The 18567-nt window shown below is 37.6% G+C and overlaps 1 long non-coding RNA gene across 1 annotated transcript; it reads right to left on the minus strand.

Annotated features, from left to right (window-relative positions):
- Nucleotides 1-4039: 4039 nt before the first annotated feature.
- Nucleotides 4040-17240, minus strand: LOC125931865 (uncharacterized). Its single transcript, XR_007460498.1, has 3 exons — nt 17128-17240; nt 12085-12185; nt 4040-4262 (listed from the first exon to the last, which is right to left on the minus strand). It is a non-coding gene; the product is annotated as an uncharacterized LOC125931865 (long non-coding RNA).
- Nucleotides 17241-18567: the final 1327 nt, after the last annotated feature.

The following is an 18567-nucleotide window of genomic DNA, read 5'->3' on the forward strand; positions in this document are numbered from 1 at the left end:
ATCCCCCACAGGGATACAGGTGTGCTGCTTCAAAGGGGCACATGCATCCCAATGTTTATAGCAGCGCTATTGACAATAGCCAAAGTATGGAAAGAGCCCAAATATTCATCAAAGGATAAATGGATAAAGAAGATGTGGTGTATATATATATATATATATATATATATATATACATGATGGAATATTACCCAGCAATCAAAAAGAATGAAATCTTGCCATTTGCAACAACGTGGAGGGAACTAGAGGGTATTATGCTAAGTGAAATTAGTCAATACGAGAAAGACAAATATCATATGACTTCACTCATATAAGGACTTTAAGGTACAAAACAGATGAACATAAGGGAAGGGAAGCAAAAGTAATATAAAAAGAAGGAGGGGGACAAAATGTAAGAGACTTTTAAATAGAGAACAAACTGAGGGTTGCTGGAGTGGTTGTTGGTGGGGGGATGGGCTAAATGAGTAAGGGCCATTAAGAAAGACATTTGTTGGGATGAGCACTGGGTGTTATACACAAGGGATGAATCACTGGAATCTACTGAAATCATTATTACTATATGATAACTAACTTGGATGTAAATTAAAAAAAATATATATTCCTACCCAAATAACTACAATGAGATATCACCGCACACCAGTCAGAGTAGCTGAAATCAACAACACAAGAAACAACAGGTGTTGGCAAGGATGTGGAGAAATAGGAGCACTCTTGCACTGTTGGGGGAAGTGTAAGCTGGAGCAGCCCGTATTGAAAACAGTATGGTGGTTCCTCAAAAAGTTAAAAATGGAACTATGCTAGGATCCAGTCATCGCACTACTGCGTATTTACCAAATAACACAGGCATTAATTCAAAGTGATACCTGCATCCCTATGTTTATAACAGTAGAATTTACAGTAGAACATAGCCAAGATATGGATGCATCCTAAGTGTCCATTGATAGACAAATGGAAGAAGTGGTATATATACCCAATGGAATGTTATTCAGGCATAAAAAAGAATGAAATCTTGCCATTTGCAATGGCATGGATGTAGATAAAGAGTATAATGCAAAGTGAAATAAGTCATCAGAGAGACTCAGATAACTAACTGGAATTAAAATAACAAGCTAAAAAATAGTGTATTTCTTGGTTCGTCTGACTTTTTTTTTCCTTTGCTCAATTTTTCCCCTTAAATTCCATCTATGAGTGAAATCAGATGGTATTTGTCTTTCTCTGACTGACTTATTTTGTTTAGCATAATACAATCTAGCTCCATCCATGTTGCTGCAAATGACAAGATTTCATTCTTTTTAATGGCTGAATAATGTTCCTTTGTATATATTTATATACTACAATCTTCTTTATTCATTCATCTGTTGATGGATACTGGGGCTGCTTCCATGCTTTGCCTGTTGTAAATAGTGTGCCAAGAAATGTAGGGGTGCATATATCCCTTTGAATTGTACTTTTGTTTTCTTTGGGTAAATACCCACTAGTGCATGAGGAAACTTCATACCGTTTTCCACAGTGGCTGCATCAGTTTGCACTTCCACCAACAGTCCATGAGGGTTCCTGTTTCTCCACATCCTCTACAACAATTGTTGGTTCTTGTGTTTGTGATTTTAGCCATTGTGATAGGTTAAGGTGATATATCATTGTGCTTTTGATTTGCAATTCCCTGATGATGAGTGTTGTTGAATATCTTTCCATCTGTGTGTTTGGTCAAGTGAATATCTCCATTGGAGAAATATCTGTTCGTGTCCCCTGCCCACTGTCTACTTGGATTATTTTTTTGGGTTTTGATATGTATACATGATTTATATGTTTTAGATACTAACCCATAATCAGACATGTCATTTGCAAATATCTTCTCCCATTCTGTAGCTTGTCTTTTAGGTTTGTTGTTTGTTTCCTTCACTGTGCAGAAGCTTTATATTTTGATGAAGTCACAGTAGTTTGTTCCAGCTTTTGTTTCCCTTGCCTCAGAACTTATATCTAGAAAATGTTTCTATGTCGTTGTTGGAGACATATGTTGTTGCTATGTTGTTGGAGAAATTACTGCCTCTGTTGCCTTCTAAGATTTTTATAGTTGACAGTTTCACATTTAGGTACTTAATTCATTTTGAATTTATCTTGGCATGGTGTAGGCCACTGGAACATTTTCCTCATTTTCCTTGTAGCCATCCAGTTCTCCCAACATCATTTCTGGAAGACGCTTTTTTTATTTTTTACTCCCACTGCATATTCTTTCCTCCTTTGTCAAGGATTAATTGAGCATAGATACATTAGTTTTTCTGATTTTCTATTGTATTCCATCCATGTATGTGTTTTTGTTTTGTTTTGTTTTGGTGCCATAATCACACTGTTTTCATGGCTACAGATCTGTAATATAACTTCAAGTCCAGAAACGTGATGCCTCCAGTTTTTGCTTTTCTTTTTCAAGATCGTTTTGGCTATTCAGAGTTTTCTGTGGTCCCATACAAATTTTAGGATTATTCGTTCTACTTCTGTGAAAAATTGTGTTGGTATTTTAAAAGGGAATGCCTTAAATCTATAGATTGCTTTGGGTAGTATGGACATTTTAATAACACTTTTTCTTCCAATCCATGAGCATGGAATATCTTTCCAATTGTTTGTGTTGTTTTCGATATATTTTTTTTCAATATTTTATCGAGTGAAGTTACCCCTGGGTATTTTATTATCTTTCTTGTGATATGGATGGGAGTGCTTTCTTAACTTCTCTTTCTTTTGCTTCATTTTGGAATATAAAATGCCCTTAAAAACTGCGTATAAACTTAGGGTTGATGGGGGGTGGGAGGGAGGGAAAGTGGGTGATGGGCATTGAGGAGGGCACCTGTTGGGCTGAGCACTGGGTGTTGTATGGAAACCAATTTGCCAATAAATTTCATACTAAAAAAATAATAGCCATATGGCAAAGATAGGGCAAATTTGTATCCATATCTATTCAGTCTGAAGCATCACTCCATAGTTTACTCAAAAATAAGAAAACATAGTTTTCAGTAAAAAAAAAAATGCTATGGATTTCTATATGTTGACTCTGTATCCTGAAACCTTACTAAATTCATTTACCAGTTCTAGTAGTTTCCCCCCACCCCAGTGGAATGTTTAGTGTTTTCTGTATATAGTATCATGTAGTCTGCAAATTGTAAACATTTTATTTCTTCTTTTATAATTTGGATGCCTTTGTTTTCCTTCCTCTTGACTCCTGTGGCTTGGACTACGAATACTTTGTTAAATAATAATGTGAGAGTGGATATCCTTGTCTTGTCCCTGACCTTAGGGGAAATGTTTTCCGTTTTTCACCATTGATATAATGTTAGCTCTGTGTCTGTCATATATGGTCTTTATTATATTGAGGTATGTTCCCTCTAATTCCACTTTGTTGAGGCTCTTTATCATGAATGGATGTTATACCGTGTCAAATGCATTTTCTGCATCTGGTGAAATGACCACATAGTATTTATCCTTCCTTTTATTGATATGTTTTATCAAATTCATTTTCTTTTTGTCATAAATGTGTATTGAAGATCAATTGTGTATAATATGTTACCTTTTACCTATGCACAGGGCAGAAAACTAGTAGGTATATTGTAATTGATTCTATTTCTTTTCTCTTTTTTATAAAAGTTTTTATTTATTCTTGAGAGAGACAGACAGAGTGTGAGTGGGGCAGAGGCAGAGAGACACACGAAATCCAAAGCGAGCTCCAGGCTCTGAGTTGTCAGCACAGAGCCCCACATGGCGGTCAAACCCATGAACCACAAGTTCATGACCTGAACCAAAGTCAGATGCTTAACTGACTGAGCCACCCAGGTGCCCCTGTAATTCATTATATTTTTTAAAAATTGGAAGTTTAAAACAGAAATTGATAAAAGAATCAGTACATATAAGGTGACAGAGGGGTAGTCTAGGATGGAAGGAGATGATGTATATTCTCCTAAAAATTATAATACATACTTACAGGCTCCGTGAACTGAACAGCACAAGAAACAATGAAGAATGCCGTAGCAATGAGCAACTCTAGTTGTCTTGTGGCAGATTACTTTACTGGTGATGACAAGAAAATTCCTGACTGACAAGTTGAAATGACATTTCTAGGGGAGTTTGAAGTTGTCACTAGGTTAGTTATTAAGCCCAGTTCTGTGACTTGGGCTAGCATAAATGATTCCATCTTGGGCCTGTAGTTTTCTTTTTGACACCATCAAGATATGGCTCCAACCTAACATCATTCACCATAAGCTGGCAGAGTCTTATGCTTCTTCCTTAAAAAAAAACAACAAAAAAAAACCAAAAAAACACAAAAAACATTTTTAGAAATTCCTTTATTTTGAAAGAGAGAAAGAGTGAGGGATTGTCAGAGAAAGAGTGAGCGAGAGAGAATCCCAAGCAGGCTCCATGCTGTCAGTGCAGAGCCAGACATTAGGGTCAACTCCATGAACCATGAGATCATGACCTGAGCTGAAATCAAGAGTCAGATGCTTAACCAACTGTGCCACCCAGGCACCCGGAGTCTTACTCTTCTTCCTAAGTGTACTGGTTATAACTGTGTGCTCTGGGAACAGACTAGGATTAAACCCTAGTTCTCTACTTACAAACAGGAGGAGCTTGATGACTTTTGTTTCAGCTCACAGTTACTCAATTCCCTCATTTGCAAAATTGCAATTACATTTCTGAGTGCAGGAAAGAGTTTAAAACAAACATAAATCTGATCTTCCTCATCCTGTAATGTGTTGTTGATTCCTTGTGATGTATTTTTTGTACTTATTGAATCTTTCATCTCTGACTGGTTCTTTTTGTGTTTGTATATCTTTGTTGAAGTTCTGACTGAGTTCATCCACTCTTTTCTCAAGTCCAGTGGGTCATCTTTAGAATTCTTTATGGGGCGTGTTATTTATCTCCATTTCATTTAGCTCATTTGCTGTGATTTTTCTGTTGTTTCTGCACTTGAGATATATTCCTGTCTTCCCTAACTCTCTGTGGGTTTTTTTTTCTATGCATTAGGGAGGTCATCTACATCTCCTGGTCTTGAAGGGAGTGGCCTTCTGTAGAAGAGTTCTTGTGGTACCCTGTACCACAATCCTCCCAGCCACTAGAACCAGGGACCCTAGGGGTACTTCTTAGGTGGTCTTCACGTGCTCTACTGTTTTGGCTGAGCCATATTTGCCTTCAGCCAAGCTGCTGCAATGATCCACTTTGCCTGCTGTGGGTGCACTGGCAGACTTTGTGCCATGTGTAGCTGATTAGCCTATCTGAGGTTGCTATAGGCAGGTAGGTGGGTAGGGCAGCAGGCAGGCTAGCTGTCTGCCATTACCCTCTCTGCCATAGTTTCTGGTACACAGAATAGCAGGTCTTGCTTGGTGCATGGCCAACTGAGAGGCTTTCATTGGTTGTGGGGGGGGGGAGTCCAACAGTCAGACTAGGTGTTTGCAATCTGTCTTTCTGGCACAGCTATGGATGCACCCGATGTATATCAATAGATAAATCACACAGCCAGAAAATTGATGAGGAGACAGTAGCTTTGAGTGACACAATTCACCAGATGGAATTAATAGATATATAGAGAACATACTATTCAAAACCAGAAGAATACACAAACTTTTCAAGTGCACATGGAATATTTTTCAGGATAGATCCCATGTTAGGCCACAAAACAAGCCTCAAATTTAAGAAAATTGAGAGCATATCAAACATCACTTCTAAGCACAACAGTATGAAACTAGAAATAAGTTACAGGAAAAATCTGGAGAGAAAACACATACATGGAAGCTAAACAGCATGCTATTAAACAATGGATGTCCCAACCAAAAAAATCGGAGGATATATTTAAAAAATGTGGAAACAAATGAAAATGAAATCACAGCAATCCAAAATCTTTGGGATGCAGCAAAAGCAGTTCTAAGAAGGACGTTTACAGTGATACAGGCTTACCTCAAAAAGCAAGAAAAATCTCAAAGAAACAACCTATCTCTACACCTAAAGTAGCTAGAAAAAGAAGTCCAAAGCTAGTAGAAGAAAGGAAATAGTAAAGATTAGAGTGCAAATAAGTGAAATAAAGACTAAAAACAAACAAACAAATAAAAAAATAGAAAAGATTGATAAGACCAGCAGTTGATTCTATTAAAAATAACACTGCAAACCTTAGCCAGACTCAACAAGGAAGAAAGAGAAAGGATTCAAAGAAATAAAAGCAGAAATGAAGGAGGAGAAACAAATCAGAAACCAAAGAATTACAAAGGATCATAAGAGTATATTATGAAAAATTATATGGCAACAAATTGGACAATCTAGAAGAAATGGATCAATTCCTAGAGACATACAGTCTTCCAAAAATGAACCAGGAAGAAATAGAGAGTTTGAACAGACCAGTTAACAGACATGAAATCAAATCAGTAATCTTAAAGCTCCCAACAAACAAAAGTCCAGGACTAGATGGCTTCAGAGGTGAATTCTACTAATACTTAATGAAGACTTAATAACTATTCTTTTCAAACTATTCCAAAAATAGGAATGTAAAATGTCCATATTCATTCTAAAAGGCCAGCAAAAACCCTGATACCAAAACAAGAAAAAGATACTACAGGGGCACCTGGGTGACTCAGTCAGTTAACCATCCGAATCTTGATTTCAGTTCAGGTCGTGATCTCACGTTTTGTGAGTTCCAGCCCCACATTGGTGGCGGGGGTGGGAGGGAAGGATATAAGCATGAAACATGCCTGGGATTCTTTCTCTCTCTCTCTCTGCCCACCCCCGGCTCTCTCTGTTTTTCAAAATAAATAAATAAACTTAAAAAATACACTACAAACATAGTGAAAGCAAGAGCAAGAAATAAAAAAACTACCAGCAAATATATATGATGAGCATAGATGCAAAAATCCTGAGCAACAAAATATTAGTAAACCGAATTCAATAGTTCATCAAAAAAGTCACTCACCGTGATCAAGTGAGATTTATTCCAGGAATGCAAGTGTGGTACAATATTTGCAAATCATTCCATGTTAATCCATACATCACATTAACAACAGAAAGGATAAAAATCATGTGATCGTCTCAATAGAGGCAGAAAAATAATTTGATAACATACATCATCCATTCACGATAAAAACTCTCAACAAAGGGGGTGTAGAGAGGACATACCTCAAGATAATAAAGGCCATGTATAAGAAATCCACAGTTAACATTAGGGTCAATGGCGAAAACTTAAAGCTTTTCCTCTAAGACTGGAACAAGAACAGGATGTCCACTCTAAGCACTTTTATTCAACCTAGTACTGGAAATTCCAGCCATGGCATTCAGACAAGAAAAAGACAAAAAAAGTCATTCAAATTAGTAAGGAAGAAGTAAACCTTTCACTTTTGAGAGATGACATGATACTATTTATAGGATATCCTAAGGACTCCACCTGGAAACTCTTCAAGCTGAGAAGTGAATTCAGTAAATTTGCAGGATACGAAATCAATATGTGGAAATCTGTTGCATTTCTACGTGCTAATAACAAAGTAACAGAAAGAATTAAATGCTAGGAATAAATTAGCCAATAACTTTATCAATCTTCCAAAACTGAACTAGGATGAAATAGGAAGTTTGAACAGACCAATGAATAATAATGAAATTGAATCAGCAATTCAATTTCAAGAAACTATATATATATATATATATATATAGTTACTCAGTTATGAAAAATAATGAGCTCTTGCCATTTGGTCTACCTGGATGGACCTAGAGAGCTTTATGCTAAGTGAAATATCAGAGAAAGAAAGACAAATACCATATGATTTCACTTATATGTGGAATCTAAAAAACAAAACAAAACAAATGAACAAAAACACATACTCATTTTTTTTTAATATGGAAAGATCTCCAAGATCCTATTTATTTATTTATCTATTTACTTATTTAAACTTTAGTTAAAATACAGTGCAATGTTAATTTCAGGAGCAGAATTCAGTGATTCATCACTTACTTACAACACCCAGTGATCATCACAAGTGCCATCCTTAACACCTATCATCCATCTAGCCCATCACCCACCCACCTGCCTCCATCAACCCTCAGTTTGTTCTCTGTCACTAAGAGTCCCTTGTGGTTTGTTTCTGTCTCTTCTCTCCCCTTACCATATGTTTATCTGATTTGTTTCTTAAATTCCACATATGAGTGAGATCATGATATTTGTCTTTCTCTGATTGATTTATTTTGCTTATCAATACATTCTAGCTCAATGTACGTTGTTGTAGATGACAAGATTTCCTTCTTTTTTGATGGTTGAGTAATATTCCAATGTACATATAGAACACATCTTATTCATCCATTCATCATTTGATGGACACTTGGGGCTCTCCATAGTTTGGTTATTGTTGATAATGCTGCGATAGACATTGGGGTGCATGTACCCCTTTGAATCTGTATTTTTGTATCCTTTGGGTAAATACCTAGTAGTGCAATTGCTGGATCATAGGGTAGTTCTACTTTTAACTTTTTGAGAAACGTCCATACTGCTTTCCAGATTGGTTGCACCAGTTTTCTTCCCCTCCAACAGAGCGACAGGGTTCCCCTTTCTCTGCATCCTCTCCAACGCCGGTTTTGTGTGTGTGTGTGTGTGTGTGTGTGTGTGTGCGTTGTTAATTTTAGCTAATCTGACAAGTGTGAGTTGTAAAAATACAGGTTGCTAAACACAGAGAATAAAGTAGTTGCCAGAGGGTAAGTCATTGGGGGAATGGATGAAATAGTAAAGGGGATTAAGAGGTATTAACTTTCAGTTATAAAATACATAAATTATGGAGATTAAAAGTATAGCATAGGAAATATAGACAAGAATATTTTTAAAATGTATGGTGACAGATAGTGACTACCCTTATGGTATTTAGTAATATATAGAATTGTTGACAATATGCTGCACATCAAAAACTAATATAACATAGCATGTTAATTATAATTATATAACTGTAACTATATATATAGTTTATTATATATATAACTATATATATAATATAATACTATGCAAATATAATATGTAATAGTATATATAATGATACAGAAATAGTGATATATATTTGTCTTTTGGGAATTACAAGGACACATGGTCAGGAATCATGTCATTTAAAAAATTCTACTGCAGAAATGTTGATATAAATGGCTGTTTCTGAACTTTAGGAAAATGAATGAACCTCTATGCCTCAGTTTCCTCCTCTGTAAATGAGGAAAACAATCAGCCACTCCTCATGGATTGTTGTTTTGAGAATGGGTTTAGTGTATACATGACCACACATAGAACAGTGCAAGGCACATAGTAACAGCTTAATAAAAGCTGGAAGTTTACATACATATATGAAAGTTCAGATTCTAATACTGTGGATAGTTTTAGAAAACGTTTCCGTGAGGTGTCTGGGTGGTTCAGTCCGTGAAGCATCTGACTCTTGATTTTGGCTCAGGTTTGTGAATTCGAATCCTGCATCAGGCTCTGTACTGATGACGCAGAGGGTGCTTGGGATTCTCTGTCTCCCTCTCTCTGCCTCTGACCTTATCTCTCTCTCAAAAAAAAAAAAAAGAAAAGAAAAAAAAAGAAAAGAAAAGAAAGAAGAAAGAAGAAATAAAAAACAACATTTACATGTATCTTTATTAAAGGTTGATAACCTTGATAATCTTATAACTGAATCCTATTCATCAACTTTTGTGTCTTTTAAATCACTAAATTTAATTATATCCACCATTGGATACCTATCATGGGAATGTCTCAAAATTGGTTGAAATAACAGATCTTAGAAAACGGCATCACCATTTCTGCACATGGTGGTACAAAAGTCAAGGGCTCACCTAAGCTCCTGTCTTACCCCCACACATCCACCCACACCCAATGTAGTGCCTGATTGTCCACCATGCCCATGTCCAGGGCCACCCCTGTTCCCTGCACACTGCTGCAACACTGGCACAGTCCCTCCTCTGAACTTCTACAAGATTTTCCTTATGGTTATCCCCACAGCTATCCTGTCCCTGTCCAGTCCATTCTCCTCACAGTGGCCAGAGTCACCACTGAGCATATGAATCACATCATGTCACTCTCATACTATAAACATCCAAATAGAATAAATTTAAATCTCATGTCCCAAATGTTGTGGCTCCTGTCTGCCCTGGGAACTCATCTTCCACCATCTGCACGTTGTCCGCCAGGCTTCAGTCACTTGAGTTCATCATCTGCTCTTGGAAGTACTGCTGTACTTCTGCATACCAAAAGGCCAGCCCAGGCTTGGTTTGCTCTTGCCATTCAGGAATCAGCTCAAATATCACTTTCTGAGAATGAGCTAGACTGACAACCCCATCTATAATAATCCATGACCCCATCATTTCTTACTAAAAGGATTCATTTACTGTCTTTGGACAATATATATTCCCATATAAAATTGTCCTGCTTATTGATTTGCTTGTCTGCTTATTGACGGTTTTCCCAAGGTAGAATAAAAGCACTGGGGATATGGCTTGTCTTGTTCACTGTGTTGTATCCCCATGAATTTTTTCAGTGGCTATTATAGGTTAAATTGCATCAACCGCTCCACTCCCCCCGCCAAAAAAAAAAAAAAAAAAAAAGATATTTTGAAGCCTTAATACCCAGTGCCTCAAATGTAACCTTATCTGGAGGTATGGTTGTTGCAGATGTAATTAGTTATGATGTCATATTAGAGTATGTGAGTGTTATCTTTATAAGAAGATGGCCATGTTAAGACAGGACAGGGACACTGCCATGTGATGATAAAGGCAGAGTTGGTTATCAAATATCTGCACGTGAAGGAATACAGACATTTTGAGGAAAACACCAGAAGCTCCAAAGAATTATGGAGAGATATCCCAAAACGTTTTTGTTCTGCATGCAGTAAAGCTAATGTGGACCAATATATCCACCATTTTAATATGCACACCCTGCTCTTTTTGATGAGTTAATGCATGGACCACACTTGGGAGAAATCCTGACCTAAATATCTGACATTTATGTACATTAAATTTAATGTCTACCATGAATATTTCTGTGATTTCAGGGGGTGTTTCCATTAATACGATTAGTCAAATGTGCAGTGGTCCTTCACTCCCACCTATGACCACAGATTGCATTCTCACATGGAATCACACTTAAAGTCCACAATAATTCTGGGTGGTTGGGAGCAGTGGGTATTGTTATCTTCTTATTTAGAAAGCACTGGAAGAAAGAAATGACTTAATTACAGTGTCCCAGTGATAGGGCCATGATCTTTTCACTCTGACTACAACAAATTGTCTAGCACATTGGATACAATACTTGTTCTTCTCTATCAGCTCCTATTTCTGGGGATCAAGTCCATACCTTTCTCTGCTATCCCAACAAAAGGGAGAGTCAGGAGTTCATACAATGCATGGAATAAAGAGGAAAGAGAGTAAGGCAAAGAACATAATCACAGGGAGAGCGGTTGAAAATGTGCTTCACTGTCCACACCCAGGTCACTGGAAACTGCAATGACACGGTGCTTCTTCCCCAGCTCCATCTCACACAGTGCAGTGACACTGAACCTCTCACATCATGGGAATGTGGGCTTATCTTTGCTTGTTATTCCATGTCTAAGTGTTCTCTCTGGTAGTCATGCTATGATGTTCATGTCAGAGGCATCATGTTGATAGAATGAAGAAGGCAAAGCTGGAACCAGCAGCTAACATGTGGAAGGATTTCCAGATGCCACACAGTGTAGACTGTTGTTTTCTGGCTTTTCTTTTGAAATCCTCAAATCATTGTTCTGAGGTTGGCAATATTACTTTCTTTCTCCACATTTTGAGATACTCAGGCTCACAGAGCAAAGTCCATTCTCAAAGAATTCTAAGGGGGTAACAAATGGACCCAGGAGTTAATTTACAGGGACTTATAGTGGCTAATTCTGTGGCAATGTCAGCATCAAAATATACACTTGTAATGTCAAATGGTAATCCTTTGAGCAAGGTAGGAATCCATAATCATATTCATGAAATATATACATGAATAAATAAGTGATAGAAGAGAAGGTAGAAGCTCTACCCAATATTTTAATGTCAATTTATACATCTGGAAAGTGACAGAACCATAAAAACAACACTTACCAACTATTAGACTTGAAAGATTCAGGCAAGAATCATGAATAGATTTCAGTTTCTCCCAAGTTGTACAAGAGTCTCTGAGTCACCCTTCTGGCCAAATAAAGCTGGGGGAAAAAAAAAAAAAAACAACCACCATCCTGATTTGTCTCCTAATGTGTTCAAAACTGAAGACTGATTTAATTCACAGTAATTTACATCACATATTCCTCACAATAAATATTCCTCCCGGTTTCATCCTCCCCCCCCCACCCCGCAACATACACACATTCACACATGCCTTCCTTCTCTTATTCTTGAACCAAAAGCTCTTCAGGGTGAGTTTGTTTAAGGATAAATAAGAGGGGAACCAAGGTGGCACAGTTGGTTAAGCATCTGACTTTTGGTTTTGGCTCAGATCACGATCTTATGGTTCCTGAGTTCAAGCCATGCATCAGACTCTGTGTGACAGCTCTGGAACCTGCTTGGGATTCTCTGTCTCCCTCTCTCTCTCTTCTACTCTGCCTCTCTCTCTCTCTATCTCTCTAAATAAATAAATAATCTTAAAAAAGGAGGGGCACCTGGGTGGCTCAGTCAGTTTAGTGGCCACCTCTTGGTTTCAGCTCGGGTCATGGTCTCAAAGTTCATGAGTTCAAGACCCGTGTTTGTTCAATCCTGATTAGGATTCTCTCTCCCTCTTTCTCTCTGCCCCTCCCCTGCTCTCTTTCTCTCTAAAAATAAATAAATAAATAAATAAATACTAAACAAGGATAAAGAATAAATATATGTATATATATGTATATATATGTGTGTGTCTGTGTGTATGTACATACATAACTGAGCCATGACAATGAATGAAAAAAGAATATATATATTTATATATTGGAATATTACTCAACCATTAAAAAGAATGAAATCTTGCCATTGCAGGGATGTGGATGGAGCTAGAGAGTGTTATGCTAAGCAAAATATGTCAGTCAGGGAAAGACAAACAGCATATGATTTCACTCATATGTAGAGTTTTTAAAAAAATGAGCAAAGGGAAAGAAGAGAGAGAGGCAAACCAAGAAATAGGTTCTTACCTATTGATAACTGATGGTTACCAGAGGGGAGGTGGTGGGGATTAAGGAGTGCAATTGTGATGAGCACCAGGTGATAAATGGAAGTGTGGAATCAGTATACTGTACACCAACACTAATATTACACTGTATGTTACCTAACTGGAATTTAAATAAAAACTCAGAAAAACCCTCTATCTATATATCAATATCCTATTGGTTCTCTTTTCTGGACAATCTTAATATATGTGTTAAGTGACAAGTAGCTTCTCTGTTCTAGAGTAGCTTGTATTTTCAAACAAAAAGTTTCCCCAGCAACATTTGGCTACTGATAGTTCAGCAAAATATAATTCCTGGGAATTGTAATTAAAAATGCTGTCATGACAATAGCATCAAAAATTATGAATGTACATAATGCATGAGGCACATCCATGTCTACAGATATGCAAGGCCTGCACTGTGAAAAGTGCAAAACATTACTGAGGGAAATTAAGCAAGGCCTAAATAAATGGAGAGACATACTGTATTCAGGGGTCAGAAGACTCAGCATTGTTAAGATGTATATTCTCTCCGAACTTATCTATAGATTCCATGCAATAGCAGTGGAAATACCAGCACACATATTTAAAAGAAATTTACAGTCTTATTCTAAAAGTCATGTGAAATCTAACAGGCCTACTATGAAAATAACATTGAACAATAAGATTTAAGTTGGAGAATAAGCACGACCTCACTTCAAAACTCATTATAACTTGAAAGTAATCAAGGCAGTTGGTATTAGGATGAAGGTAATAATGTTCAAAGGAACAAAATGAAGAGTCCACAAATAGACCCCAACATATATAGACAACAGAATTTTGTGAAAGCTACAAGGGCAGTTCAATGGAGAAAACATATTCTTTTCAACAAATGGTGCTTGGACAAGTGGATCTCCATATACACAAACATCAACTGTGATCCACGTATCACACTATATGCAAAAGTCAACTCAAAATGAATTACAGACCATACTATAAAAGCTAAAAGTTTATAACGTTTAGAGATAAATATAAGAAAATAATCTTGTAATCCCATGTTAGCTAAAGAAATTTTAGGTATGACATTAAAGTCAAAATCAAAACCATGAATGAACAAATTTCAAAACTAGATTTCCTCGAAACAAAAACTTTTGTTTTTCCAAAGACACTATTGAGTGAATGAAAAGAAAATCCACTGAGTAGGAGAAAATATTTGCAAATCATCCATCTGATAAAAGATTTGTATCCTGATTAGAAAATATCACAAAGGAGAAAAAGAAGAAACAGACACTTCAATGAACAAGTGGGCAACGTATTGAAAAGATACTACCCCCCAAAAGATATACAAATGTCACATAAGGATATGAAAGGATGCTGAGCATCATTAGCCATTAGGGAAATGTAACCCACCACACCCCTCTGAGACTAGCTATAATAAAAACACTGACCATACCAAGTCCTGGCTAGGTTGCAGAGAATGGAACTCTCATACACTCTTGATGGCAATGAAAAATGGTGTGACCACTTTGGAAAAGAGTTTAGCACTTTCTTACAATGTTAATTTGATTTCTCCTCTAAGTAAATACACCAGAGTATTAGAAAAATAAACCATATGTCCAAGAAAAAAAACTTACACCTAATGTTCATTGCAGGCTTATTGGCAAGGACCCAAAATGGAAACAACCCAAATATCCATTACCTGGTGAATGGAGAGACCAAATAATGGTGTATACACATAACGGAATATTAATTATATGATAAAAAGAACGACATAGTCATAATGCAACAAATGCATAAATGTAAAAATAATCGGGTTGAACCAAAAACTGATTAAAAATGCACATCTTAGAATTCCATTCACATAAAATTATAGGAACAGAAAACTTATCCATAGTGACAGAAGATTGGTGGTTGCCTGGGAATGAGGTAGGGTGATGTGACAGGGAGGTTGGAGAAAGGTAGATGGAGTCGTTACAAAGGGGTCAAAGAAGCTTTTTGAGGTGATGGATATGTTCATTATCTTGAGGTAGTGTCAAATTCACAGGTATATTTAAATATCAAAGTTTTAAAGCATATACTTTAAATATATGCAATATATTGTATGTCAGCCATACCTCAATGAAGTATTTGACATATATCTATATATTCATAATTATATGATGCAATTAAATAAATCAGGTGAAATATTCTCATGATTATAGTATGAACAGACACACATTATATCTAATCAAACTTGTTCACATTACCCATCACCAAAGTAGAAATAATCATTTGTAATGAAATTTATCTAAATACGTAGAGACAGTTGATGTCCATTTCCTTCTGAAGTACAGAAATAAAATTGTATATATTAGAGAAATAATCATAATGACATTTTAAATAACTCGTAATTATATCAAAAAAGGTTGAATATCATTACAGTTGGGCAAACTCAAGGATAATAAATATTTTTAAAACATTAAAATTTATAGGGGAGTGGGAGGTACAGGTTTCCAGTTATGGAATGAATGTCACAGGAATGAAAGAGACAGTATAGGGAATGTAGTAACAATGGTATTGTCATAGCACTGTATGGTGGCAGGTGGCAGCTATAACTTGAGGTGAACACAGTATAACTTATAGACTGGTCAAATTACTATGTTGTAAACCTAAAACAAATGTAACATTGTGTACCAACTGTACTTTAATTAAAAATATATCTTAAATTCTACTGAGATTTCAAAATAATATTTAGAAAGTTACTGGCTCATTAAAAAATGTATTATATGATGGAAAAAGAACCATGGGCACCAGAGAAGAATCTAGTTCACAATGCCAAATTTGTAGGAAGATCTAACACCTGTACAACCACACCCATCTATGAGATGCTTGGGACTTGCAGACTATTATTTATATGGTGAGAAAAACTTAAGTTTATTTATTGCAAACACATAGTAAAGATCAATTTTTGGACAACTTGTTGTTTGTCATTAAAAAAAAATCATCTCGGGGCGCCTGGGTGGCTCAGTCGATTGAGCGCCGACTTCGGCTCAGGTCACGATCTCGCAGTCGTGAGTTCGAGCCCCGCATCGGGCCCCTGTGCTGACAGCTCAGAGCCCGGAGCCTGTTTCAGATTCTGTGTCTCCCTCTCTCTGACCCTCCCCCATTCATGCTCTGTCTCTCTCTGTCTCAAAAATAAATAAACGTTAAAAAAAATTAAAAAAAAATAATAATCTCTAAGATGGGTTTCAAGTGCTGCTAATGGAATGACATTCCACTTGCTAAATCTCTCCTCCCATCATGAGATCAAAATAGCTTATCTACTTTTAGGCTAGTTTGTGAAGCTTACAGGAGCTATTCCACAACATGCTTTTGTTCATATCTATGAAGTCACTTGAGCCAGGCATTGATCCCACTAGGCATGAGAGGGGTGATGGGATTCCCTGGGGAAAGCTGCTCTTGAATCTGAGTAGAAGCTTCAGCAGCCATCGGGACACAGATCCTTAGAACCTGCCTCCTCAGGCACCTGATATGAGCTGGGCCACCATCATGATGAGCTGTGTAAGGAGACATCTAGCAATCACTATGCTTTACTGGTGTAACTATGTCTTCAGTGCCATGCCAGGCACTTGATTTGTGACAATGGCACTGATACAACTGGGTCATGATCATAACATCCACATGATATAATGGACTTCTCACAGGTCCTTTTGCTTCTCGTTTCCTAACCTAACCCCTAACAAAAAAGAAGAAAAGGAATAAGAAGTAGCCTGAATTCAGATAGACGTTCATGATCCCACAGAAACCACAAGGCCATGATCTTGTTCATGTGTATCGTTCAGAAATCTTGTGGGTGAGGCATTCTCATCCCCATTTTACACAGGGAGAAGCTGGGGCTCAGAGCCCTTACCTGTCTTCCCTCCCGTGCCCCTGCTTTTAGAGGAAAGCAGCTCCGGGACACCCCTGGAGCTGGACCGCACTCTTACAGGCGCCTAATGAGACCCCAATAGCTTTACCTCCGAGACAGCCTGGGAAAAGCGCTTCAAAGCATGAAAGGAGCGACTAGGGTCTGGATCCCTTTGTGTCCCACACCCCGGATGGTTCAGCCTCCGCCAGTGGAGACCCATGCCCTCAGTGAGTCCCAAACAACAGAAGGCGGGGCCCTGCAATCTCCACCACAGCGTGTGTGTTTTCATAACAAGTCATCACAATCGTCATGATGATGTCAGGTCTATGGCAACTAGTATGTGTAAGGTGGCTCTCCACATGGAAATGCTTCTGCACACCCAACCAGCCCCTGACTTTTGCTGAAAGCAGATAGCTTTGCTCTTCAGGTCACCATGTGAAAAAGCATAGTAATTAGAGGTTCTAGTCTAGGACTCGGGCAACTGGCAGAGCTCTGCCCAAGTCGATGGGACAAAGAATGTCCTTGTCCTCAGGAACTTTGTTTCAAAGAGACAGTAGGGGAGTATTATCAGTACCCAGAGCTCCAGGGCAGTATACTAGGGTTCTTAGAGATGAGCCAGTCCTTGGAAAGTGAACATGTGAAATCAAGGCCATGCTAAGCAGTTACCCATCTGTGCCAGAAAACAAAGATACTGTCTATAATCACATGACTGAATCATCTAGATACATACACAAAAATGGCATTTAAGGATTCTCAGAGTTAATTTAGAGAGGCAAGCCTAAACCATTACAGCCAGGAGACAGAAACCCAGTCAATTGAGCCATATGTTTCTTTCTCCTGGGGAATTCTCATCCTCCATTCTGAATATTTTCTTCCAGGTGTAGGAACATCCATGATCAAACACACCTAATCTCTCTGTACACTCACTCCTCTATCAAGAGAATCACTTACCTGATTAGTGAGGTTGGAATGACAAATGAGTTGCACAGCCCAGTCCTCTGCCTTCAAAATACTTGTAGGAAGCTGTGCTTCTGTAGCACGTTTTTGTCTGCCCTCAGGGGTGGGTCTAAAATACATCCACAGCTCTTCTCCTCTCTGTCTTGCTGGATACCAAACTATTCCTATGGTCTCGCTCAAAAATGCTTGGGACTCTAAGATCCCCCAAACACACTTTTTCTCTACATCTGGTCTTTAAAACAGCTATGAAATATGACAAAAGAAAAAGAAGTGAAATAATTGACTTTACTCCTTATTAAAGTGATGTTTGAGAATGTGGCTTAGATTTGCCACAGCACAGTGGGTGTCCTATTAGTGAACCCCAGAATTGGACAGACCTTTCTAATCAGCAGTGCTGCACAAGGACAATCAGAAAGGTCAAGGACTGCAATAAATATGTGTCTACTATCTCATGAAACTGTCCTGTGTATGTGGCTTCCTTGCAGGCCTATCCCTGCAGCACAAGAAAGAAATTTAGTACATCTTTTTTTTTGAGAAATGTTCTTAAAATTTATAATAGTCCTTGTTCTGACTGTGTACTCACTTGGAGGAA

Source organism: Panthera uncia, chromosome X, assembly GCF_023721935.1.
Source record: "Panthera uncia isolate 11264 chromosome X, Puncia_PCG_1.0, whole genome shotgun sequence".
In the NCBI taxonomy this organism is placed as follows: domain Eukaryota; kingdom Metazoa; phylum Chordata; class Mammalia; order Carnivora; family Felidae; genus Panthera; species Panthera uncia.